This window comes from Aythya ferina, assembly GCF_964211825.1.
Source record: "Aythya ferina genome assembly, chromosome: 2".
NCBI classification, from domain to species: domain Eukaryota; kingdom Metazoa; phylum Chordata; class Aves; order Anseriformes; family Anatidae; genus Aythya; species Aythya ferina.
In genome coordinates this window covers 62,612,732-62,630,617 of record NC_140297.1, presented here as the reverse complement: position 1 = coordinate 62,630,617, position 17,886 = coordinate 62,612,732, and positions in this window count along the sequence as shown.

Here is a 17,886-nt window from a genome sequence, read left to right as displayed (position 1 = left end):
GTAGCATGTCAATAGGAGCTGAGTCACAGTACATCCATGGAAGTGCTAATTGGAAAAACACCATCCTTTTCCTTTCATGTAGTAGTAATTGTGTAAAAGCAGTGTTTTTCCAAACAGTCCCCACTTATATATCCCTATAAACTTTGCAGGAGGGATGCAGGCCATTGGATAAGGGCAAGATAATGGCTTCTTCCTTAGTTACCTCTTCTGCAGCCCTTGGAAGTCCTCCGTGGATCCCTAGAAATCTGTAGGCCACATGTTGTAAACCAGTGTCACTGACTGTATAGCTCACAAAGGAAAAAAAAAGTTAAGTCAAAAGTCATTTTCTTGGTCTTTCTAGTAACATATGCTGCGTAATAAGGAAGTGCATGAAACATCCAACGCCCTTGCTGCTAGCAGTAATCTTGCAAGGAGGAAATGAGTTTGTTCTGGACTCTTCCATATCAGACGGTCTGCCTAAAACTTTGTCCCCCCATTTACTTTATTTGTTTTCTCTCCCTCAATTACCACTGGCATACTGGCTCTGGTTGACCACCATTATTGCAGCCCCAGCCTGAGTTAGGGTTTCAGTGTGCTGCCTTACCTCTGCCCACTTAGTGTGCTCCTACCCTGCCCCAGCCTGTGCCACCATCTGGTTGAAGTGCTCACATACTTGAGTGTTTCCATTCCATTGCAAATTGGGAGATTTGTTTGATTCTGCAAAAACAAACATTATGGAGGTGTTTGGTGCTTGGGAACTTCTGACACGGATGCATAAGGACCTGTAATTACAGCAATGTTCCCCTCCATCCACCACAGCTGTCTCCAGCAATGTTCCCCCTCATTAGAAAGCTATCCTATAATTTCAGATTAGAACTGGAACATAAAGCAGTAATTGCCCCTTTCTGTTTGAGTCTTTGAGGAATTTACATTGTCAAGCTGAGACGTTTGCTGTGCTTAAACCTTTCCACCCCTCAGCAATAGGTCTTTACTTGAACTTCACTTCACTTTGCTTCATTTGCATTGTCAGTTCCCCTGGTTCAAATGCTGTGAGACCTGGTTGCTGACAGCATTTGCTTCAGGAAGTGCAAGCCTCTGATTCTCCCTATAATATTACAATCACCGATCTACTTATTTTTTTCTTACTGCTTGACATTCACATTTGTGTGTGTGTGTGTGTTGATGACCTGTGTCGCTTTCCCATTAAGTTATTCTGGCTGTGAAAATTATAGAATTGAAAGTGATGTGAAGCAATAGGCTCATTCAGTCCCCTGTTCTGAATACCTTCTCCTTTATGGGATATAGATCAAGAAATATATATTGTTATTTGTTACCCTTTAAATGACAAATCTGTAAAATGTTTGGTTGTTCCATGTGTCAGAGAGAAATATGAAAGACTTCCTCAAGCTCAGAATACGTCACTGCTGCCTCAACATTGCTGAGGCCGCACCTGGAGAACTGGGTCCAATTCTGGGACCCCCAGTACAAGAGAGACCTGGACATACTGGGGAGAGTTGTATGGAGGGTCGCTGAGATGCTCAATGGACTAGAGCATCTCTCCTAGGAACCTCAGCCCTTCTGTGATTCCGTATGAAAGATTCTGTATGAATTAGATGCTTGAGCTGGAGGCATCGGCTGGAGCTCCCTTCTTTCTTATTTCTGCTGCTTTGTTCTTCTAAGCCCTGAGTCTTGGCTGCTCCCCTCTGAAAAACTCTGTGCTTGCTAGCAGAACTATAACAGCACATAGATAATGTACATTTGCCAGTGAGTTCCTTTTTGCTATTTATTTATTTTGATTGCAATTTGAGAAATATAAAAAAAAAATATGTTTCTTTTCCCAGCCTCTGAGCACATCTAACAACAGATTAAAAAAGCAGACCAACCCCCTAAGAGCTTTAGCAAACCACTAGCTTTTTCCCATGTGCCAGGATGCATGGTCAGATTTTTCAAAAGTAGCAACATAGACAAAAAGGGCTTTGTGTGGGTGGGCTAAAAGAAGTCTAATGTGTGAACAGGGGGCTGGAGCACTTAGGATGCTTTCTTCTCCTGTCTTCCTGCCTCTTGCCTATGATTCTACATAGCAGAGGTATGCACATACATATGCATATATGTACATGTGTACGTGTTTGCTCCAGATACATCTATAACATCCATGTATCGGGATTTGTGCTTTGACTGGCTGCACACCACATTAGCTGTTCCTGACATTTCCTGTTCCAGCTTTCCCCTCTTGAACCACCAGCACTGAGTTTCTTCCGCTTTATTGCTGTCAGCACATAATACAATGCTAAAGATAAGTTTCTAAGTAAGTTCCACGGGTAATTTGTAACGCTTTCTTCCTTTCTAATTACCCACAGTTAGTGGGAATAAATTTTTCCTCAGAAGACACAGCACTAAACCAACACTCCAGTACTCGCCTTGACTTTCTGCAGAGGATGACTTTGAAAAAGTGATCTTCCTAGCGGGAAGCAGAAAATTGTCCTCAGAAGTGCTTCTGAAAATCAAGCCTTTCTTTCTGGAGAAAAGCACGCAGTTTGCATTTGCTGACTCTCTTCATGTGTTGCCAACGAGTGGGGATGGCCCTAGCCTGACTTTTCCTTCCTCATTATACTCGGTGTGTGTTTGCTTCCCTCGTGGGCTGTGTTTTGAATGTGTTTGTTTAGTTTCTCACTGTTTGCCATACTAACTTCTTTATTCTTTTCCTTGGGAGCTTGCTGCATATTTTAGTTCTGTCCTGAATCTGCACACTGCTTTGCTTTGGTTGGCTGGGTCTAGTATGCTGAGTGTATGAGGATGTCATTTTAACCTCTTGAGGGTTACTGCGCTGTTGAAGAGAGAGGAATTCCAAAAACTAAAACTTTAAAATAAAGCCCTACTGACAGCAAAAGGAAAATAAAGAGCCAAAAAAAAAAAAAAAAAAAAAAAAAAAGTATATGCAAAAGAAAAATTAATAAAACGGGCATGGGATAAAAAAAAACACAACTGCATAATTTCTTCACACAGACGTAATCCAGATGTTATTCAATAAATGAATCACATTTAAATATAAAAGAATCATATTTGTTGCATTGTATAATCACTTCTTTTTTTTGAGTAAGAAAAAAATATGAATAATCCAGTTTTAGTAATTCCCCCCCATTCACAAGAATCCAATTTTTTCTTAGCATGGTTGAAGGCCATTGTGGAATATGATCCTGTTATCTCTGGTAAAAGTCTGTGAGGTCTATCAGCAGCTTTTGACACAAATGAACTTAGGATATTGCTGCTTCTCCACAGAAGCTCTCAGGGATCAGTGGGGTCATTCTGAAGATGGAAACTATCTGCACTCCCTGCAGAAACATCGGAGAGGGCCATAGTGGTTATCCGCCTCGCTCCACGTCCCCTCATGGAAAGCCAGTTGTCAATACTGGTGTTGGTGGGATGTCACTTGGTGAGATACCTCAGACCTCAGAGGTGAACAGCTACATGCACCTGGTGATTTGTACTGAACAGCATACTCACCAGGCTATAGCCAAGCCTGGGAAGAGCGAGTGTCAGAAGGAGAGAAAAAGCTAACTCAAAATAAGTTTGAAGAAAGGATGAGTAGTGCTGACAGATGGTACAGCCCGTTTAGGAAATCACGACTTTCCCCTCCTTCCATCAGTTGCTAAGGAGAGATTATGGATGAGAGACAACCACGGGTATCAGCATTCAGGGCGTGCTTCATGCTGACTGCTGCTCGGACACCCTTAAAGCCGTCTGACACAACTCTCATCTTACCAACCTCCTTCCTGGGACCGTGGCATCCATCCCCGCAGCTCTTTATTTCCAGGTGGAAGATAGGGATGCTCTACGTTTTAAACTGGCCAGAAAGCTGCTCAGAAGTGTTACCCGTTCCCCCGTGCAGCTGTGCATCTCTGGAGCTGCAAAGGCAAATGGGACAGCGTCAGAATATTTCCCCGCAGCTTAGTGACTCCACATGCTGTAGCTGCTCTCAGCCAGAACAATGATCTTTCTCTGTGCAGCCTTTCACGGGACAGGCTGCAGCCCCATTAAGGACTGCATTTCCCTCCCTGCCACTCCAAGGGTACTTGCTGAGAGGAGATGATGTAATGGTCACGACTGAAATGAAACTCAGATGAGTGGAGGAGAATGCGTGTGAAGAACATGCATTTGCGACAGAAATTCATCTGGCAAAGAAATAAAAAGAAAAAAATAGCAGAAGATCACTGCTTGATTTAAAAAAAAAAAAAAAAAAAGTTGCAAAATGCATATTGTTTACTCGAGCCTTCCTTCAACAGAAGCAGTGACATATTGCCTGCTAAACTATCACCCTCATCCCCCACTTTAACTATATTATATCCGCTAATTCCTCTAAGGAGAAGAGCTGTGGTAGGTGCATGCCAGCCATCCAGTCCTCAGAACTGTTGAAAGCCATATTTTCAGCAGGCTCCTCTCAAATCACATACAACATACTGCAAAGGGGTGACAGGGTGGCCCCAGCCTTTCTCCTCTCCTGTCTGGGATATAACTGGCCCTTGTTTTAGTGAAGCAATGCAGAAAACTCTGTCTTTTATTTGTTGGCCATGCACAACAATGACATTTATGATAGGAAGGCGTATGAATTAGCGATGAGCTTACTAATGAAATCTCTACATAAGAACTGAGACCTGCCAGGTGCATAGGATGCAGCCCCTCACCATTGCAGTTACATGCTGCAAACCAGTATTTCATGAAAGGCCTTCAAGGAAGCTCAAAATGACCAGACTTCAAATTTTTTTTTGCAGCAAAAAGCACAAAAGAGAACCCGAGTCACCTTTAATGTTACTGGGAGAACCCCTTCGGCTGGGGTGGAGGTATGGTTTAGGTGACTGGCAGCAAAACATGCTGCAGATTAAATGCAGGAGGCTATAACACCCGAGATGGAAGGCACAGAAAAAACAGAAGGCTGGGAGAGCTGACAAGGAAGACAGGACCAGTGGTGGTAGCTAGGGAATATACATAGATGTTATGTCTGGAGAGGAAGATAATGCAAAGCAAAGCCTGTAAAAGTGACTGATACAGTTTTAAGGCCACTAGGGAGAGGGAGCAGAGCTGAATGAATGCAGCTGTCACGGTAGGCATGCTTTTGGGTTAGAGCACAGCAATGAGGCTGCGGACAAACATCACTCAGGTTTGTTTCCCAGGACTTCCTCAAGACACACTGCCTCCCCTACTCCCCATAACACAGACTTTCCTTCCTAACACTCCTTTCCTTTTTTTTTTTTTTTTTTTTTTTTTGTCTTGACTCTGACTTGACAGTAGTGATCTGACTTTCAGGCTGGCATTATTTGGCCTTGGTCTTTCTCTTGGGTTTTGCTGCATGGTCTGTAACTTTCGCAGCCAGGCTGCAAGCTCCATAGCGTGCTCGCTGCTCCACCTGAATTTTTATACCTAGCTCTCTGTACTGTGCTGTGCAGACCAACCATTATAGCATGAAGTATAAAGCCCAGAGTATTACAGCACCTACACAATATCGAAAGCACACCAAGGATGTTGCACATATAATAACCTACCCAGCTGTAAAAAAGAGTCGCATACATCTATTACAAAAGGGTGTAATATATAACTTGTATGTAAAGAACAACTCTTGCAACAGGGTTGAAATGCCAGCATAGCAGTCTTCTGGGAAAAAGTAATGATAAAAGAAAGTTTATTTTAATGTTCGGAGGATCTCCTGTGCAACAAGAACACTGTGTTGTGAGCATGCGGAGGAGAGCGGTGCCACCAAAAGAATACAACGACCCAGATGCACTCGAGCTCTGGTCAAATTCAGATGCAGTCAAGAATTTTAAACATCAAGCTACACTTTTTTTTTTTTTTTTTTTTTTTTTTTTCCCTAAAACATTTGTTAGCACACAGAAAGCCTCTTCACTTGGTGAGAAGCTGTGACATATTTCTAAAGCAAGAAATATCACAGGCAGAGCTGTCACCAGTGAAAAACAATTTGGACCCAAGTAAAAGAAATGGTAAAAAAGATGTAATAGGAAGCCATTATAGGGCACTGGGGGAGGATGAGAAAGCAGGACAGGAAATGTTTATGCAGATAAAGGAAGCCTGCAAAACAACTACAACAGGGATCATAGGAATTTCAATCTGCCTGTCACTGAGTGGAATCGTAATTAGGAAATATCAAGTAAGTGTGAAAAGCTGAAGACTTAACATAGCCCTGAATCACCTTTAGGATGAATGTACAGCTATAGCTAGAAAAGTAACTGCCCCATAAAGCTCACAGCCTGGAGGTCCCTTCTTTTACCTCTGACTCCAAAGCAGTGTGGGTCCGACAGCATCAGTTCACTGACCTTCTGGGTTACGCTACCGCCTCTGTTTTCTCAGGCCTTCTGCAGATGGCTGGGGGCCAGTATATTCACAGAGGATGTGGTTCGTTTAACTTGTGGGGATTGACTCTTGTCATGTTTGTGGGGTGAATGAACTATAAATTGTTGGGCAGATGACTCGGTGAGGAATGAGACAGTTGAATCTTCATCCTTCTGGATGCAGAAGTGGGTATGGCTTTTCTACCTCCTGAGTTATTCTTAAAGTTGGAATATATGATAGGTTATAACCATCACTCTGGAAACTACAGCATACACTAAAAAAAGTTTAGTTCTATTTGCAGTTAAGAAAAATTAGTGACAAACAAAAAATATTTTGCACCATGTTGGCTTTTCTGAAGTGGAAACTCTCCACTGCAAAAGTGCATTAAAGGACATGAGGCTTTGGCAAAATTTTTATGTGATTCAGTCATAAGCACGTATAGCTAAGTGAAAATTACTAGATGTTACTCATGTGATGTTAAAGCACTAGGTCTGGCACTATTGGTTTTCTGCCCATCCCTAGCTTTTGCTTCCCTTCTGCTCAGGCTGTGTGTATCCTCTGCAGGGCTACAGGCCTGCCTATTTCCACCTGGTCCAGCCCTTTGCCACTCACAAGTCCTTAATGCTTGCCTCATCAAAAAAAAAAGTGTTCTACCATTGGGCTGGCATAAATCAGGCAGAAGTCTCCTCTGATGCTGGACTTGAACAGACTCAAGGAACACCATCCCATACTTAAAGGTCTCCTGCCAGGAAATAAGAAGAGTTGCAAGAGTAACCACCAAATATTTATGGGCAGTAGTTCAAAGCATGCTCTTCTGAGAAGCTGAAGCTGTAAAATTCACTGTGCTAGACTTCATTTTTACAAAGATGCATCTGAACAAGCATCTGGTATGTTCCGATTCACAGCACACGTCTGCTAGCGCATCATTCTGCACAGCAGTAATGGCTTTAAGATTCGTCCTGACTTTGGTCAATATTCCTACTATCATGCAGAATTTTCCTTGGCATCTGCTAAAATGGATAACACGTTTTTATAGTCTTTTATCTTTCCTGGTCTCCATTTGTCCTGGGGAAAGATGATCTGGTCTGATATTTCTCAAGACATAATTGTTGTGTCTGAAATCACGCTTGTTTGTGTAACAGGGATTGTACTCGAGAGCCTTGCAGGGAATTACAATGAGCACTGATTTTACAAACAGGCTGGAATTCAATAAGGTTTTGATGAAACAGTGGGAGAAGAGTGCAGATAGTAAATCCGCTTCCCTCTGGTTGTGTGTATACACCGGTTTCCAAAAGCTCTGCAGAAAGGTTTTCAGGAACAAACTTTCTCCTAGGAAACTCTCATTAGCAGTCAGCAGAAATGCCCGCTTTATTTTAATGAGGCCTTTCAGCAGTATCCCACAACAGTTTTCATAATCTCAAAGCTCATCTTTAAATAGCTGTGACAATCAAGTCAATTATTCTCCCATGGACCAGTTTTTAGTTATCTTTGGTTGGCTTCCACTAAAAACATATTTGTGTCCCTTTGCTGTCAGCTGAAACATATATATTTTTTTAAATTCAGTATTATTTATCTCACTAATTACCCTTTAACTTGTTTTTGCTTATTTTTACAAATTTCCTTTTTTCCTCCTACTAGATTATTATTTTTTTTTTTTTAGGCTTACTACTTTTTGTTCTACTGACCTTTTGATCCCTGAGCCTATGAGGCTCTGGCATATTTTTCCTATTTAAAATACAAAAGGAGGCATTTCACTTTCCTTTTTTTTTTTTTTTTTTTTTCCCAAATATTTTCTGCCAGCAATTCTCTTTTGTACAATCGCTTAATTTGGTTTCCCCAACTCATAGAAATTTATGTAATGGGAGTAGAAGAGATTCTTTTGGCAGCCTGCCTGCTGAACTCTAGAAATGCCACTTCACATAGTCCATGCTTTGGATGGTTGAATGACTTCCAGGGGATATTGCTGGGAAGACAAACCTGATGACTGAAGCCTTTTAATCTGAGGAGAGGGGAAGCCATCACAAACTGCTTCATCCTAACCATCACGTCTGCTTTATTCAGAGTGCTTCATCTTGGCAAAGCAATTCATTCCCTTTGCCACTTAATTTGCTGATAACTGTGATAACTCAGCTAGAAGGTACTAACAGTGCCAGTGGATTTTGGGATTCTGACACGCAGACTACTAAACATAGTAAGCTATGCCATACAGACAACTAGACAGTTATTAGATAGTAATAACTTTAAACCTGTGCTTACCGGGAACTCCTTTAAGACGGGAATCTGGCAGCAAAAGGATGACCCTGCTGTCACTTCGTGATCATGTCCCAGACAAGATGATCCTAATTACGCATCTGAGAAGTCCTGAAAGCATTTAGTCTTTCCAAGGGGAAAATAAGCTGCAGGTTTACACTCAATCTTTGTATGGAAAATGTTAAAATTCACAGCAGATTTCCAGGCGTCTGCTTCCCAACTGTTTTTAAAATCTAGGTCATTATATATAGGTGGCATCAGATAAGTCTCCATGGAAGTTCCAGAATGTTTTAAACAGCAAAATGGGTCAGCATTCATTAAGGCCTGTAACTGTCTAACACATGTTTTTCATGTGTGTCCAGTCCAAGGAAGGTTAAATAACTCTCTTGACCTCCCATTTAATGTGAATTTTTAATTTCCCATGCTCTCACAGCTGTGTAAGGTGGCATTTTGTAGGTAAATTCCCTTGCTATTTCAATCTGTTTGCAGTCTGCTTACCATCCAGTGTGAAACCTACACTAAACTAAATCCACCTGTCTTGTTCCAGACCTTGGCCATTCACATGCAGTGCAGTCACTCCTTGATTGTCTGTGAGCTGAAACGTTAGATGTTCCTCACACAGTGTTGCTTCTTTGATTCTGTTACTATTATTCTCCTCTACGATGACCCAGCCTGGGGCTGAAAGAGCGCTTCCAAAACGCGCTCCGCTCCCTCTGAGCTCTCTTATGCAAAAAACTTCCTGCGCTCACATGCCTGCCTGCAAACAATTTTCAGATTAGCGAGCAGGACACATTAATCTAAGCCATGCAGGAGCAGGAGTGCAGGACAGTGCAATCCTGGAGAGGGTCCCGGCCAGGTGCTGAAGGGGACTGATGGAGAGGTGTGCTTGTTGAGCCTGCCAGAACCAACACCAGGGAATCAGAGAGCCCCCAGAGGCAAGTATGTAGGTGATTTCAGAGGTTGCTTCATGGGTAAGGCATTGCTGCATGGGGAGAGCAGTGGATGCTCTCAGTCTTGGACTTTCTACAAGTAAAAGTTATTTTACTGGTGGAGGAAAATGTTGGAGGTATGTTGGAAAATGCTGCTGTAACTGGCTGCAGACATCATCTTGGGAACCTTTATCCTGGTTCCTTTGGCCTGGATCGGGTCCACTGCTTCTGGGCATACTGCAGTTACAAGGAGGACTTGATTACCTGCCTCAGGGGCAGAGCCACAGGGGCCCCCAACAGCCCCAAGACAGCACTGCAAGCCAAAAGCCTGCCACATTTTCCCACCGCTGAGTGCCTGAGGATCCAGCTGAGAGCCAGGCCAGCATGAGAAGGTCCCTGCTAGCTTCAGTAAAATGCGTGACATTTGGCAGCTCCATCACTCCACAGCCTATTGAAACCCATAACAAAGTTCCCAGCGCCTTCAGAGGACTGCAGATCCATCCTGCGGCTGCTTTCCTTGTGCCATGACAGCACTCCAACAGCTCAGGTCATGTCACCACCTTCTGAATGTAAATCCACCTGCAACTGAAAATCTGAAACTTTTTTTTTTTTTTTTTTTTTGTCTTTTCCTGAGCTTTTTACATCTGAGGCTTTTTTTGCAAGTACTTGCCCACAATTGCCAAAGAATAAATGTGACTCTTTTTTCAGTTCTTTCCACTGTGGCCAATACAATCTCCTTGTGTCCGCCACAAATTCCTCTACCACTGAGCTCTTCTGGCATCATGCTGCCTTGTGTTTTTAGGGCAGAGGGGAGAGTTTTTTTTGTGTGGCCATTTAATGCATGAGAAAACTCATGAATAGACTTTCTTGGTTACTGAAATGCTGTTTTTTTATCCACAGAATAGAGAGAGCTTAACACTGCAAGCTTCCTCCTGCTGCCCAGGCAGTTGCCTACAATTCCAATTTGGCTTGGCTGCTTTTTTGGGAAGGAAAGAATAGTTACAACTCGTTGCTGGGGCTAATCAATGAAACAATTGTATTTTGGTGGTGTGAGCACCGGTGTGTGTTAAACTGTCAGGAAGCCACACACACGTATTATCGCTAGGCCAGCAGGTGAGAAGCGGAAGGAATGAGGACAGTGACTGTGAATATGGACCAGATCTAAGCTCACAGCATTGCTGAAAAAACTCACAGCTCATTTTGAAGCAGTGGTAATACCCAACTCTTCCACAATGGCATATCTGTGATTTTGCAACCTGTTGCTGTGAAATTAAGTTAGATGTCAAGAGCAGGTGGTAATTCCTTCAGCTAAGGCATACGAAACAGCAACAGGTAGACAGCTCAACCAGAGCATTAAAAAGATTTTGTGCAACTAACAAATAACTAGATAAAAATAAATAGAGGAATGATATTGTGTGCAAGTTGAACCACTTTAAAACAACCAAGTGCAAAGGTCTGCAGGCACTGTTAGTGGCTCCTTAAATCTCCGGGAAGCAGCTCTCTCTTTCCTGGCCGTGGAAGTGGAATTTTCTTCCCCGAAGATGGCTAGAAGCAATACAGCCATCTACTGACTGACAAGGTTAACCACAGCATGTTTATGTGCTTGTCATTTAACTCCGTCTCTTATTTCCATCCTAAAATTGTGGCCTGTGGAAAACTGGTTTTCGGCAGAAGCTAATTACTGCAGCACACAGTTATTAGCTGATTAGTAACTTGCTGGCTCTCCTTATTACTCACTGCTTTGACATCTGGTTAGGTAGCTGTGTGCATAAACACCTCTCTACAAGCTAAGATGGCTTCACATCATGCAGTTGACATGACACTCCCACTGCCTCTGCTGCTGTGTAGGGACAAGAGGCAATCCTAATCACAACACACATTTCCGTGGAAGAATGAGACAATACTCCCTGGTGTCTGTGGCTTTCCTGTTCCACTTTTGACACCGCAGCGTGGTGTTTGATGAACCGTGATCCCATTGTAGGTGTCAGGGTGTCACTCCGGACACTGGTGACTGAGAAAGGCCAACACAATGCTGATGGAGCAAGCTGGCAAAATAAGCGTTTGACTCAGGTATTATGCAGGATATTTAAACTGCGTTTATCTGAGAGCTGGTCATAGGTTGGGTGATTGATTCAGGTGCTTGAAAATGGAGGCTGACGTATGAAACCCTGTATGTTACTTGATGTGTAGCCTTGCAGATCCTAAGACCCTGCAATCTTGCAGAAAGTGCATGTCCTGCCACAGACTATTAAAACAAACAACTGATGAAGAACATTTTGAGTTCATACGACTATAACGAAAGACATGAAAATGGAAATTGAATGTAAGTGGATGAAATAACACTCTCAAAGACAGTTTATATTGCACATAGATCCTGGATGGATGTCAGGACATTCCCCTTTGCCAAAAGATTTTTCTAGTCCTTAAGGACTAGAACTAAAGTTTTGGTTTATAATCTTGTAAGGCTCAGCAGGAACAGTGTCTGTGTCAGCAATCTGACAAAAAATACCTGGCACACTTGGGGCACAAGTAGCTGGTTGAGCAGTCCAAAAGGCATTCAAAAAAAAAAAAAGGGTGAGACAGCACACTGTGTAAATATAAAAACAGTCTTACATTGCTATGAAATGACTGCAGGGATCAAGGCTGACCAGAGTCATCAGCTCTGCACAATGAGCCTCACAACAGCTTATAGAACGTGTTTTTTACAAAAGGTGAATGAAGTCCTATAATCCTCCCTACGTTTAGGAGGAGCCGAGCAACCTCCAGCATGTCTGAGAAAGCTCAAAGCGCTCTGCAGGCAGAAGTGGCAGGAGTTCACTGACCTACATAGGCACATATGGCTCCTACCCTTGCTGGAACTGGAGCATCCAGATTTATACAACTAACGCTTCTCTTTGATGTGTCACTCTGAGGAAATTTTAACTATGTTTAATCCCTATCACTTACACAACATATAAGCTGAAATCCCCTTTCACAATTTGTAGAACAACCAAAAGCCAAGGCGTCAGGAATTACAGCTAAAAGATCACTTCTAGATTATTTTATTCTGTCTTGCTATTGCATATGATGTGTTACTATAGAAATTCAGAACAAAGTGTGAAGCTCCATACATATAAGCAACAAGCATTTGAGACTTTAACAGACTTGAGACTCTCCTTATGATACTCGTGAACTTGTAAAACTTTAAATAAGGGCATGATACTTAATGGATGGAGATAAACATCGTGCTATTCTAAAATCTTCTATAACTACACGAATAGCATTTCAGGCTGAGAAGGCTGTATTTTCCAGGGGACAGATGTCAGGGTGACACCTAAAAAGACAAACAAGCATAGAGAAGCATTTGGAAACAAAATATTTGGAAGCATTTGGAAGCAAAACCTAAAACAGCTTGTTTCCACTCAGAAATAAATGAGAGTGTCATCACAACAGACGAGACAATGGCTCAGACAGAACAAATTATAAATATTCAAAATATATGGATTTCCGGAACAATTGGATCTTGACTCTGTAGATACTTAAACACAAGTGGATGCACTGAGTTTCCTGCAATTGTTCATGCATTAAGTTAATTGTTTGAGTCTGTAAGTCCCTAGTCATGTGCAGTGAGATTTGCAAACTTGTAGGACTGGAACTTCAAAAATCATGAATTCTTCTGAAGAGCCATGGTTCCTTTTCTATGGTCTGGATGGCACTTAGCATGCATTTGGTCATTTCTGCTATAAATAATGAGCCATATATGTAAAGCTATAATGCATAAGCTAAGACATTTCATAATCATGAGAAATGGCAGTTCTCAAAAGATTTTCCTCTTCACCCTCACTAAGGCACATTCTGCAATTTGTATTCTCTCTCAACAAGTAGTGTTGAGATAACAACACCATTATTTATGGGGTTATTTTCAACCCCATTATTTATGGGGTTATTTTCAACCTGTGGAACATTGACACATGGTGTACAGTAGCACGGGAGACAGAAATGTGAAGGGCGGAGCTAGGAGGGATACTGCCATGAAGCAATGACTACACCAGAGCTGTGAGCAGTTGCCTTGCTAATTCCAAGCATTTTCACTGCTCTGCTTCCCCTACCCCATCCCCACCTGGACACTTCTGTAATCCCACACCTAACTCCATCTCCTGTCCTTCATACGCTGCTGGAAGAAGGCTCTCATGCTGGGCCACACTGAGCATGGATCATGGCAAAGAAAGCTTGGTAGTAGCAATGCTGCTCTGCTCTGCCCTGGCCCTTTCCTTCACGCCATGTCCCAGGAGATGGGAAAGCTCCTGGGGACAAATGGTGCTCGGGCAGTTAGTGGAAGAGCTGTTCTGTAATAAAAAAGCTGGGTATTTACTTACATATTTTAATTCTTTCCATGCATGTCATTTCCTGCTCTCACCCCCTAAATTTTGTGCAAACTGAAAAACGGGAATTTGGCCTCATGTCTGGGATTTCTGGATAGCTAGCAACCTGACTGGATCTGCAATGGTGCAGATCAAATGATGCCTGTCCTGATAAATGGCAAGCACACAGCTACTGATCAACTACACTTTAAGTGAATATAAATCTAAGGCATCCGGAGCATGTCATGCTTACTGCACAGGTGCTAGTTATCTGGCTTTGTGCCACCACATGCCTGTATCTGTGTTTTGGCCCTGTTTTGGAGCTGAAATTAGAGATGCTGGCACAAACTTTATGCAAGATAAGATAAAACCATTTCAAAATATGTGACAGAGGCCTTGTAATGTACATCAGCAACCTATCAGGTTGCAGAACTTTTCCTTGGAGCATGGAAAACTCTGGCCACCATTAAGTTGCTCACTTTCCTTCCTAAGTTTTTAAGCCTGAACACAGTCAAAAGGGAGATGTCTCTCCAATGACAGTAACTGGTATGTTGCCACTGGTCCAGGCGAGTCCATCACTGCTTCCTGGAGGTGGAAGGGATGATACCCTCATAGGCAATGCTTCAGCTTGGTTTGTTGTATATCACGGAGAATAAAACTGGTATCTTTTCTGCTGTGCACTTCCTAGATGAGGGAGAAGTTGCTTCATTCCCCTGTAAGCTGTGCCCTTCCCTAACCAATTTCTTCCTTTTACTGCTCCCATGATAGGACTTGGCAGTATCTTGAGGTAACAAGTTTCATGGACTAACTAGAACCTATTGTAAAAAGAGCTAAGAAAAAGGGCCCCAATTTATGAGATATCCCTCGGGATTTTTTATTTCTGTAGTTATGGGACCCAGAACTCTGGGGCAGCACATGCTGTGCAAGGATGTTATGCACAAATGAACGCAGAGTCTGCAGGCTGTTCTGCACCTACCTCATTTCATACTTGTCTGTGGAGCACAACGGGCTAGTTACCTGGTCTACAGCTAGGCGCTGTGGAGCATGGTCTCTGCCCCAAAGGGCTTGTAACCTCAAAAGTAAGCCAAGCAAATAACAGAAAACAAGGAAATATTTAGAGAGTAGCATTTGGGAGTAGTATTTCAGGTCTCGGTGTCACTTTATCATAGATTACCCTATCAGTGGCTGTGTAGCATCTGACTGCAATTTCTTTAATGTGGGCAGCCTGCTGGGTCCCTTAACGTTACCTGGGCATCAGATGAATAAAGATGCTGTGGATGAAAGGAGCAGTTGGATCAGAGCACTGATCTCCTTAGCAGCCTCTGATGGGCAATAAGGTCAAAGGCTTTTTTAAAGTTAAAAATCAATTATGTTACTAGATTTTCTTTTATTCACTGCCCTGCAGAAGAGATCACCTTTTGTAGCAATGCTGACTTGCCTCCAAAGCAGGTTTAATTTGAGCCTGTGCAGTAGGAAGAAATAATAGCAAAAAAAAAAAAAAAATCCAAATAAAACTCCATACTAGATTTGTAAGTAAAAAGTTGTTCTACACAACAATACTCCACGTGTGAGATCAAATCAGAGATCTGATCTGAGACACTGATACACAATGGTCTAGCTCTTTCATTCTGCAATATTGAGGGTACAGAAGGGTCCATTCAAGCTCTGTCTCAGAAAGCTACTGCTCACTTCAATCTTCCCTATCCCTGCAGCTATTTAAGCAGCATATTTTCTCTTTGATTTTTCTTGAAACAATAAAATATCAAGACATTTTCTTACCTTGTGTCTTTTGAAGCACCTCACATGTAAGAGCGAGTGAAAATTTACAGATAGCTGCTGTTCCTCTTCGAATCTTGAAGCTATCAGCAGGACAAAAATATCCACAGATGAATCACATATTTGTTTAACCTTTTCAAGAAGTTATTCCTTATATGTTTGTCCCCAACTGGACCGCCTGTGTTAGTGACACTGCACCCAGTAAGACATGTTTTCAGAATTAGTCAGTGAAAACGTCTTCATGTCCCCGCTGGAAACCAGGCACCCGGTCCTGCAGCATTTTCTTCCCTAAGTTACCTGTTGAAACCGTACAGCCCAGCTGAACTCATTGGAAGTGAACATCCATGTTGCAGTCCATTACCAGCCACCTATTGCAGACTGGTGTCATTGTCTTTGCAGGTGATTTGCAAGTGAAAGTGAGAGTAGCTCCCTCAGCATGCTCCATTTGAATTCTCTGATGGCTAGAATGGAGAAAGCTCATTAGCTTTCTCATCAGCACAGAGCCTGTAAGGTCTCTCTCTCTCTCTCTCACTCACTACCCACTGAGTCCTTGAAGCCCTACTCCTTGAAGCCCTTGTCCTTCAAGTCCTAGTATTTTAATATCTACCACTGCTACCCCTTCTGAAATTTGACAGAAATTGGCCACTGTGCTCAAAGGTTGGTGGGAGGATTGACTGCTCCAAATAGAAAGCATTGCTGTGTAAGTCCTGACAAACAACTGAGAAGCCCATTATTATGTTTAAATACATATGTTTTTTGGCTTGTTTACTTACAGAAATATCAGGACTGACAAATTGTATACCACTTGGTGAAAGACTCAAGCATGTAGTCAAACCTGTCTGTCAGTGTTGCTAATATGGCAACAAATGACTTCCAGAGACACTTTTGCTCATGGAAATCCATTATGGAAATTCCTACTGTACTGCTGGGAATTAGCAAAATTTCTAGTTCAGAGGGGCTGAACACTTACACTTCCAGCGTAAGAAAACCCATGTGAATATGACCTTTCCCTTAGTTTTCTTAAGGAATAAACCTCTCTGGCTTCGTATATACACCTGAAAGGAGTAAACCAGCACAAACCCACTCTTTCCTCCTTGTACATCAGGTTTTCCAGATCATAAAGCAAAATGTAAATCCTGAGATTTAGAACAGAAAAACCTGGCAGGGTCTGAAATGCTGATTTCCTCAAAGCTGTTTGTTCTGCAGAAAGAATGTGGGAATCCTTGTCATCTTTTCATCGTAAGGCAGGTTTTTTAAAAAGTCTTATTGGAGGAAACTAATGTTTCTGAGCATACAGATTCTCAAGTTCCTTCTGGTTGTGATCCCACTTACAGGTCAGTAATTTCACATGACCCCAACTCTTAGTATAAATAGTATAAGAAGCTGAACTTGATAGTTACAATGCAGCTTGTAACTGCTATGGTTTTGCTTCATGTTACAGCTCCTAGGCTGAACCCTACTGGTTTGTTTAGGGTAGTGAAGGAAAAATGTGGTCCAAAGTTTTTAGACTGCACACTCATCACTCTAATAAAAAAAAAAAAAAGATATTTTACTGGCAGTAACCTGAGGTTTTGGTCTACTTCAACTTGATAAATGGATATCGACATAGATTAATGATAGTCTAAAGGCTGCATGAGAAACCTAAACTCTCAAATCAGGTACCTGTTCAAAGCACTTAAGTCAGAAGATGTTCCCTCAGTCTCTCATAACATTTTAATGTATGAATTAATTTATTAAAAAAAAATGTCTTGGCATTCACCTTCTGGAAGATGATTTGCTGTAATTTTTTTCTCTGAACTACAGAGATTGCAAAGATAACATAAATGCAAAAAGGTTTTTGTGGTTTTGTCATGGTGTGTCAAGTCAGACAAGTAGTAAGAATAATGACTTATCTTGTATGTTAAAATACAAAATGCTTTCTTGGTGTGATTCTTTATAATGCCACACAATGTATATTCAAAAAATGTTTTCTGGAATGTAAATTAATGTCAGACTCTTTTTACTAGCTTTGAAATTTTAGTCCTACAATGAGATCACCACAACTGTATTTCTGGCCCCGAGAGCCTGTGCAAGGTACAGGGACATACTCCTGGAACTAGCATATCGTGCAGTTTCTAAAATGCACCATGTAAGAGAGCTTATTGTTCTTAGGTTGTGGCTCAGGAGATTTCTTGGTCATCCCAAGACTCGTGTATTTCATAGTAGGCAATGTGCTACGGAAACACTCTCTGTATGTAGAGAAGTGAATTGTCAAGCAATACAAATACAACCATCCT